Genomic DNA, 9,828 nt, shown 5'->3' on the forward strand with positions numbered 1-9,828 from the left:
TAACGCAGATTGCAAAAAAAAATGCGTTCAACGTATGTACTAAATCAAGAACAATTGACAGACCAAGAACATTGATAATTGATAGTTTAACCACTGTTTCCGCAGCAGAGATGTAGCACGTTGTCGCTTTGTTTGTCCGACCATATCAGTACAGACTTAAACTTAAACTTGTTCAGATATTAGCTCCTATTTTTCGTCAAAGAAAATTTCTTAACCGTACAGACTTCATGATCTTATTTCACCAAGTAAAATATTTTGCTTTAACTTGATTGTATAAACATTATTGTAGTTTCATCATGCTTTACTTGGTACTAAAGGTAGCCGAGGGAGGGGCAGTGAGAAGGGGCTCGCTGTTACTGGTACGTAAGGTAAGCACAAGGTGCACAACTTTAGAAAATCGAACTAAACTGATGTAAGTAAAAAAAAAAACGTTACAAAGGAAAACGTATATATATTTTTGGCAAACTCAGAAATTATATCATAATTCCAATTTATTTTATTTTTGCGATGCGTGGACAAAACAAATTTACGATACAATTCACATCAATGGAGTCATGTGTGGGTCAGCGGACGTTTTGCACGTGCTACTTATACATTTATACCAGTTTTTGAACCCTAAAATATCACATGTATACCCGAAAAATACTTACAGAAAGATTTTTGGACAAAAGTTGTATTTCTTTTAATAAATTGCGATGTTTAGACTAAGTAAGGAAAACTGTGCTAGGATTTTGGGAATACTAGAGTGTGGACGTTCACATGAAGTCGTCGCTAGACGTTTTAATGTGTCTCGTTGGACAATACCACGCTAAGAACAGCGGGTTAATGAAAAAGGGAGTGTGTCAGACAAGCCAAGATCAGGTGCACTACGCTTGACGTCAGCATGTCAGGATAATCACGTGCGTACACACCATCTTTGTGATCGGTTCACGTTCATCGTTGAACCTTATAGTAGGCAATAGAGGAAGGACTATCAACCGCAGAACAAGGTAAACTCGGCTTCTAGTACGGGGCATACGCTGCATGAGACCGTATCGCGGGATGATTCTCACGGAGCATCACTGTCAAATTCGACGTCAGATGGTGGTCGGTAATCGTGCTCGTCGGTGGCGTTTCGTGATATATAGTGATGAATTGCGATTTAATAAACCCAATCCCGACGGGAGACTGTGTGTATACAGGTGGCGTCATGCATGCAACGCACGTAACTGCATGTTGCAATATAACCGTTTCGGTAGCGGTGTTGTGTTGGTTTGAGCGGCAATAACTCTCATTCAAATCTAACCTCTGTGTTGTCCAAGGCGACTGCACAAAGATATATTGACCAGATGGTTAAACCAGAAGTCGTGTCTATGGAACGTCAACGCCCTAAACCAATATAACAACAAGCCAACGCACGTCCGCAAAAAGCCCGCAGTACCATACATTTTCTACACGTTAATGGCGAAGATACTCTTCCGTGACCATCTGTTTGTCCTGGTATGTCGTTATCGTCAGTGTCCGCAGCAGTCACGTAATGTTCAGGAATTAACAATTGCTCTTTGGAAAGATAAGATAAGATATGAAGCATATGCGCAAGTTGTTTGGGTCTATGAGGCGTTAACATGACGTAGTTATCACGCAGGTCATACCCGATAGTGACAAACTGTGGAAATGATCATGATAAACATTAAGTTTCACCAATCAGCATTATGATTAATTCGTGACTTTCTGCATTATTTAATAACGATAGGATAGTTGTTTGATATATCATTTACATTTGTTTAGATGGTCGTGTTGGTAATTGCATACAGCCTTAATAAGAGCATAGTAGCTTTTAACCTTCATCAGTTAAGTGGATGGTATAAAACAAACATGTATGTATTTAACTAATAGGTAGAAGCCCTTTTAAAGAAATAAAGTAGAACATACGAGAAGTACACATCTTATTATTATATTCAGGTAATAAACATGTTGAAATGTTTGCGATTTGTTGTCTTTGTACCTGTCATTGGCTGTTAAGAGTTGTTTCCGAGTTCCTTTCAGAAAAGTAGTAACATTTATTTGACTGCTGGCATGTTCCTCAAAGTATGATTTTGACCAGAGTTTTAACATTTGCCCTTGATGGCAAGTGGCCCCTCTAAATGTGTGTCAACGTTCATAAGGTTAAACGTGATGTCTGAAATAAACAAAATGGCGTGACACATGCTGCTATATTTACATGCGCCTATTCCTTTGTAAAGATTTCAATATTGCGCTCCGATTGGATAAGCGCGACGTCATTTAACCAATTATACCCGACGTTACAAATATCGGCTACTCTTTTATATCAAAAAATACTGCTAATTTTTAATCGTATGGAGGATCATTAAACTTCATATATAGTTTGCCCTCAACAAATGCCCCATTCATGTTCGGTCCGGTATATCAAATCAACAGAGAACGGTTTAAATGGATAGTATAAGTTTGTATAGAAATTGTCTGAGATTTTAATCGTATGCATTGATTCAAAGTAAGTATTTTTAATGCATTCATTAACGTTGTAGGGTGGGTCTGGCGTGTGACATGTGTGGTTGTCATTAATAGGTATTGGAGCCTTTGCGCTATTTAACAGGAGAATGGTGGTTTATTTTGGGCGAGTGAAGTTGTTCCTGTGATATCTACTGCATTTATCATAAAACGGTTACCGATACCAAAGTTAGGAGGATGTCTGCACCACTGGGTAACCCATTTTAAAATTGTAGTTATTAATACAAAAAGTCAATGTTATGCCGAATTCAAGGAAACTAATAGTGACATTTGATATGTTATTTGTACTGAATAGGAAAAAAGTTCAAAGCCCTAACTTAAGGTTGAAGGTGTCACTATTTGTTTTTTGTCAATACATTATCTCCCATATTGGAACGGTAACCAGCAGGCGGAGCTTAACCATGCATTTACCCCCATATTGGAACGGTAACCGGCAGGCGGAGCTTAACCATGCATTTACCCCCATATTGGAACGGTAACCGGTAGGCGGAGCTTAACCATGCATTTTCTAGATATCGGTTACATTTAAAAGATAATTACTTATATGCACTCTGGCTTTTGGACGTTGCCCTTGACAATGTTGTACAAACCATTAACGTTACACACTAGCTTAGTAATTTATATCATACACCTCTCGGAAGCGCTTATGCTTTCATCAAAACGAACAGTGGGTGCAGTAACTACAACACGATAACATATCACGTAACAACTTGTCAGTTTTATTTCAATAAATAGTTTCAATAACACTAAATAACAAATCATGTTTTAAGACATTAAATAAACGTTAGATACACATAGTAATCATTTATAACAGTGCTTAACATAACAAATGACTGGTGCAAAGTGAATTTTGCTCGAAATTAAGTTGACGTTATTTATGTTTTTATACTAGTTTTGACAAAATTCGCAATATGTGTAAATATATACTACATTACTACATTAATGGATCTGAATTGCTAATTGAAAATGTCAATATAAAATAATCAGGGTTTGACACAACCATTATGTTGAGTAAGTGTTCTGTGATCATACATACTCCAACAAAACGATTCTTAACAAAGTGAATGATTGACGTATTTAATCATGTTACATATAAATGGAAAGAAATATGAACGACTAGTCAACAACTAACTCTCATTATATATCGTGACTTATAGTTTGCTACAATATCATACATGGAAACCATTTATTTCACCAGAATCACACGCGAACTGGTAAGATACAAAATGTGTCAGATTAAAATATGATGCAAATATCTTTAAACTTTTAACACTTAAATACAATGCCTTTGCTTGCATGCTTATTATAAACGCAACCCATGGCTCAGTAAAATTAAGAAAAAAAGCCAACCTGCCATAAAACTTAACCGGACGCCGACAAAGAAGCCAACGCCGACGGGTGAGTAGTATAGCCCTCCTTTTCCGTCGGATAATTGAACTAAGAATCCTAAAAATATTACACAAACAAAAATATATAGTTTTAAGACAATTATTAATATAAAAGATATAAGCGACTCTTGGTAAAAATCACACAAACAGAAAATGAAATATGGCCAAAAAATCCCTGGATCGCTCACCTGATTTAAACATAAAAAAAACTCATCATTAATAGTTTTCTACAATGCACATACAGGGTAACATATTTTTTAGCAAGAATCCCAAGTTGCCAATTTAACAAGTCCTCTGATTCGAATGGTAATAAAACGATTAACACAAAAAGGTTTGGTCGAAATAATTTTAAAATGTGTCGAAATAAAATGTGATGCAAATACCCTAGCTTGAGACTTAAAATGGAAAATTTAATGACATTGATTGCATGGTTATTATAAACGCAATCCATGGCTCTGCAAAATTGATAGGAAGACGGCCTCTTTAAAATAGCGTTTTCTGTCGGAATGCGTACAGATACCAAAACCTGGTATTTTGATCATCACACACTAAACAGACAAACAGTCTGGCACTCCTATATATCAGACACATGCCTTTTCGTTGAAGAAAGGTTAATCCAGAAAAGAATCAGACATTTGGAGTATGTCAAGAACAATGACTGAAATATTAAAAAAGGAACCTGTATGGAACTTTGAAATATCTGGGGAAGAAGATTATTTTGTTAACCTAGTACTTAATTGCATGTCTTAAATGGACAAACCACATGGTTTGAAACAAAGGCAAGAATTGTACAAAAAAAATAATCGGAAATGGTCTCGCAAATGGATCCTGTTTCAACCCTGTGGAACGAATCTCTCGATTTTATTCTGACCAAGTCTCAAAAAGAATGGTTGCAAAATGCAGGCTGTTATAAACTCACAAATCAGCTTACATAGTTATGATGAATAATTTTGATATTACACTCATTCCATGTTAACCATGACAGTTGATGTCGCCACTATTCATGATATCGTATTCTGGAAAAAAATATATATTTTTGTCAAAGCTTACTGTTTTCACTTTTAGGAGTCCTGGTCAAAAATCACAAAAAATATCAAAATTATTAAAACCATGAGAAAATGTATATTTTTGCCGATTTAAGACAGTAGGGGTAGCCAAATGTCCATCTCGCCTTTATGGCATGGCGTTTGATTTTGACTCAGCATACATGTCTTTAAACCTGAAACAAATCCTTCTTCAGGTTTTTTGACAATGTTGTGGTGACAATTACTAGATAAAACAGTCAACATTGACCGATGTTAATACAAAATTGTTGACTGACGTCCATGTCGCAAAATAAGCATAATCGACGAGACAATGCAATCTTAAAGCCATACTTTGTCAAAATATATCATATATCATATGTGGTGCTATCGGGGATTAAAATTATCCGAAAGGGCAACTATTTGAAAATAACGATCACTTTTTGTGAACATATCAACCGACCTTGTCAAATAACAGATACACTTTATTGGTCTGCAGCGTAATTTTAATTAAGTAATGAACGAGGCCTTTGTGAAAACACATGGCAGCGTAATTTTAATTAAGTAATGAACGAGGCCTTTGTGAAAACACATGGCAGCGTAATTTTAATTAAGTAATGAACGAGGCCTTTGTGAAAACACATGTAATAACAAGCGTTAACTATTAATGACAGAAGTCGTGGAGGTTTATTATGCGTTAGCAATCATTCAACACCATTGATATTATATAAATGTTCACTTTAATCGACATATTTGAAAGACCAAATCAAACAACCATAATGAACGGGATGTAACTAACGGGGCAAAACATTAAAACACCCCGCTATGCATTATTTCCTTGCCGTTACTTGATTTACTTGGGTTCATTTACTCATATGGGTCACACTTCACCGGATGTTTAGTAGCGGGAAACGTTTGATAAAGAATTTGCAGACCACAAAGTTTCCACGATTATGTAAGTATTAAAAGTGCATGTGTTCGTATTTTTTGAAAATGTAACTCTTAGAATGCAAATTGATTGAATAACTAGACACCTTGCAGATTCATTGCACACATTTTAAATATGCCGTTCTTCCTTGAATTATTATGTATGCGTGTAAATGTGTGTCTCGTTCATTATAATGAAAGTCCCGTTGATTACAATGAAGTGTCAACGCTTCTTAATAGCTCTTATTTTAAATTAGGAAATTTGTTGATAGTTTCACTTTTACATAAAGGAAAAGTTTATGGCAGAACGAATTAATGTAAAACTCTGCGTTTTAGCCGTATATAGTTTAACTATTACAGTTGTCCGCTAATGGAATTCAACATGAAATCAAAGGTCATGTTTACCATGCAATATATTGTGTTTTTGATTACTACAGCAGGATTATTTAAGTGTTTTTTAGCTCATCCTTTTCATAGTAAAAACATATACAACCTAGATAAATCCCTTAATTGTATCTGCATGTAAATTCCTTATTACACGTGTCCCGTTCATTACGTACGGTTCGTCCCGTCAATTACATTGGTAAAACCAACAACAAAAATACAGTTAGCTTCTTCGAAGGGGGGCATAATAACCGGTTAAACCAAATTCGATTTAGAAGGAGAAAACGGCAACATAAGAATACTGATGTTGACCGCAGCAATACAGAATCACAACCGTCTACAAGCAAGGAATCTAATGAACATGAAATATCAAGCACAACGACAATAACTATTAAACTGCCCTTACTTCTAGAGCACAGAAAGGGGAGAAAAGAACATCTAGGGCACTGTCGAAGGCATACAGAAGGGTAGAAACCTTAGAAGATCAGAACGAAGCCTTGGCGCGAAAGCTTAGAAGCGCTAAAAGACGACTGCAAATGTATGAAGAGAAGAAAAAAACAGAGTAATACGCCCAGGGGCAAGACTGACAGCCTTCGAAAGCAGTCGGGAATAAATCAACAACCTGAAATATTAAAGAGACTGTTATTCAGTGAATGCATAAATGAAGAAATCAGAAGCGCAAAAGATGCACAGGAAAACAGAAGTGATAGAAAGACGGTTGTACATAAAGTTGTGTCTGGAAGAGTGATTAAACGATATCGGCTGAAATCAACATTAGAAGAGCATACAAGGCTGAATAGAAGGAAGTCTTATGCATGCAAATCATTTCTTCTCTGCAAAAGATCACGATTAACAACACTACGACAAAGTGTGAAAAATTAAGTATTGAAATTTCTCGAGGGAGACGATAATTCTAGAGTTATGCCAGGAAAGGCAGATGCTGCTAAAAGTGGGTCATGAAAAATTAGAAAAGGGTCCTTAGTGACTACATGTACAACCTGCACCAAAAGTTCATAGCTGAATCAACCATTAAAATATCAAAGTCATCATTTTATAAGTGCATGCCGAATTACATATGTCCAGTCAACTTTGCTTCGCGAAGTGTTTGCCTCTGTTCAAAGCATCATAACTTTGGCTTTCTACTTAGAACACTCAAGACTTTGAACGTGACGACATGTGGCAATCCAGACAAGTTCGTTCAAATGTACCAAGACAGTCCTTCGTCACTTAAAGAATTGCTCAATAATATAATAACAAATGATGAAAATGTTAAATTCCAACAATGGAAACGAGTGAAAATGAAGAATGGCAAAGAACGGCAGCGTGTCGTCGAAGTAGAGAAAACTAGAAGTGAGTTCACTGAAATGATGGCCGGTGAACTCAGTGCATTTGAGGGACACGTCCAGAAAGTGAAAGATCAATATGTTGCTTTGAAGACATAAAAGAGAAACTACAAAGGAAGCATGTATTGATACAAATGGATTTTAGCGAAAACTATACTTGTAATACCCTAGAAGAAATCCAATCAGCGTATTGGAATAGCTGCATGATATATGCTTTAAATGGCCAATAACCAAGGACAAAGTATGGCGCGATATGGAGGACTTCATTAAAGTGATTGAAACGCCGGTGTAACGTTGTAAAGTGACCCCCATAGAATAATGACCCCCCGGTCATTATTTTATATAAAATAATGACCATTTTCTATAAAATACTGACTCCCCTTATAAAATAATGACCCCCCGATTTTATCTGTAAAATATTGACCCCCCCCCCCCCACTTAGCCTGTTACTAACATATCTATATCAATTCAAGTCACTGTCGTGTTTCTATGGCTTTTATATTTGTTGTTGTTGTTTTTGCTTCTGGAGCCGCTGCATGTTACTGCTGCAGAAGCTGCTGTGTCTACATCTATTGAAATGAAATATAAAATTGCTTCCATTTGAATTTCATTTAAATTATCATCAATGTAATACAATATACATAAGTCGCTTTAACGTAGCTGTATATGATTCAACTTCAAAGACAACATTGTTCTACTTCATCTGACGTTAGATAGCCTTTGTTCATACCGTGGAGGCATTGCTTAAAACGAATGTGTTAAAAATGCAAGGCTTTGAGGAGCTATTTAAGCAGTCACTGTTCGTGCCATGACTTACATCAAAGTCCATGATGTCACTGAGCGGTGTTTTTTTATGTTTTATGCAGACTGCATCATTTCTAAAAATAGTTCCTTTGATTTACCTCAGAAAAGCCGCTCGTTCAACATCAAAGAAAACGACAGCGACACCGAAAGCAGTTCTACGTAAACGCGTGTATATATAAAGGTCTGTGGTAAGCAGTCAGTCCAACCTTGCAGCATGGACGAGAAAGATTACACAGATGTTGTAGAGTTTGTAAAAAATGGGAAGTATCCCGTTTCTGTAAAAGACAAGAACAAAAAGAGGAATTTTCGTAGAAAGTGCAAACCTTTTATTTTTGATGACGGGTTGTATTATAAGAAAACCAGCTCATCAAAACGTTTGCAAGTTGTTAAGAAAGGGAAGACAGATGACATCATTCAGAGCATGCATGCATCAGATCACGGAGGACATTTGGGAGTTTCAAAAACGTAAGTTTGATATAATGATTTCATTATCATGACCAAAAAGGAACTTGTGATTCCTGTGAGCCTGTGTTAGATATGACATTTAAGATTATTTAAATTAGTACGAAAGCTGAATAACAAAAGCGTCAAAACGTGACTGAACTCGTAATAACGAGATAAATATCTCGTAAAAACGACTAAGTATCTCGTTATAACGAGACAACTATCTTGTTATTAGACTTGTACGGATTATGACGGACACGGACACTGAGAGCGAACAACCGACAGGCAGGGGATACTCTCAAAGTTATTTCATGCTTTAAAACAGTCATGTATGTATAAATAAGGCGTATCAGATGAGTCGTTTTACAAACTAACATTAAGCTCTAGATCTTTGTATCAGTTATGATTAATTTTCGATTATAATAACTGTAAATATATTGTGAGAACAGTCCGAACGCAATATTTTGGTTTTCGCTGACAAAACCATTATACTGAAAAAGGTAAAGAATATATAACGGTACTTGATTTTAAAGTTTATAATATAGGTGAACAGGTCTTTGGATCATTCCATTATTAGATAAAACTGAAATAAAGTGTTTTGTCTATATATTGTCCGCTTTTCATGCCAATAGTAAATGATACTGGTTTATTTTGATATGCAGTGTGCAATATTAAAGTATAGTCCGTTTAAAAAAGCTGATTATGAGATACGAGTTTATTGTCAATAAATAGGGGTGTAATGATCGGATGACTCCAGGTAAATGTTATTGTTTTGATAAGTATTTTATTTACTTGATGCATTAGCATATTCACTTTAATTTAATTGTCCTCTAAAATGCTCTGTACTTAATGAAATTACAGATATTAATTTCTCATATAGAGTCGCTGGCCCAGTGGTATCGTTCAGATCTATGACGATAGCGGTTGTGGGTTCGAACCTCAAGTGAGGAAGTTTTTTTTATGCCCCCCCCCCCCCACAAAGTGGGAGGCATATAGTGATTGCACTGT

Source organism: Mya arenaria, chromosome 6 (assembly GCF_026914265.1).
Source record: "Mya arenaria isolate MELC-2E11 chromosome 6, ASM2691426v1".
In the NCBI taxonomy this organism is placed as follows: Eukaryota; Metazoa; Mollusca; class Bivalvia; order Myida; family Myidae; genus Mya; species Mya arenaria.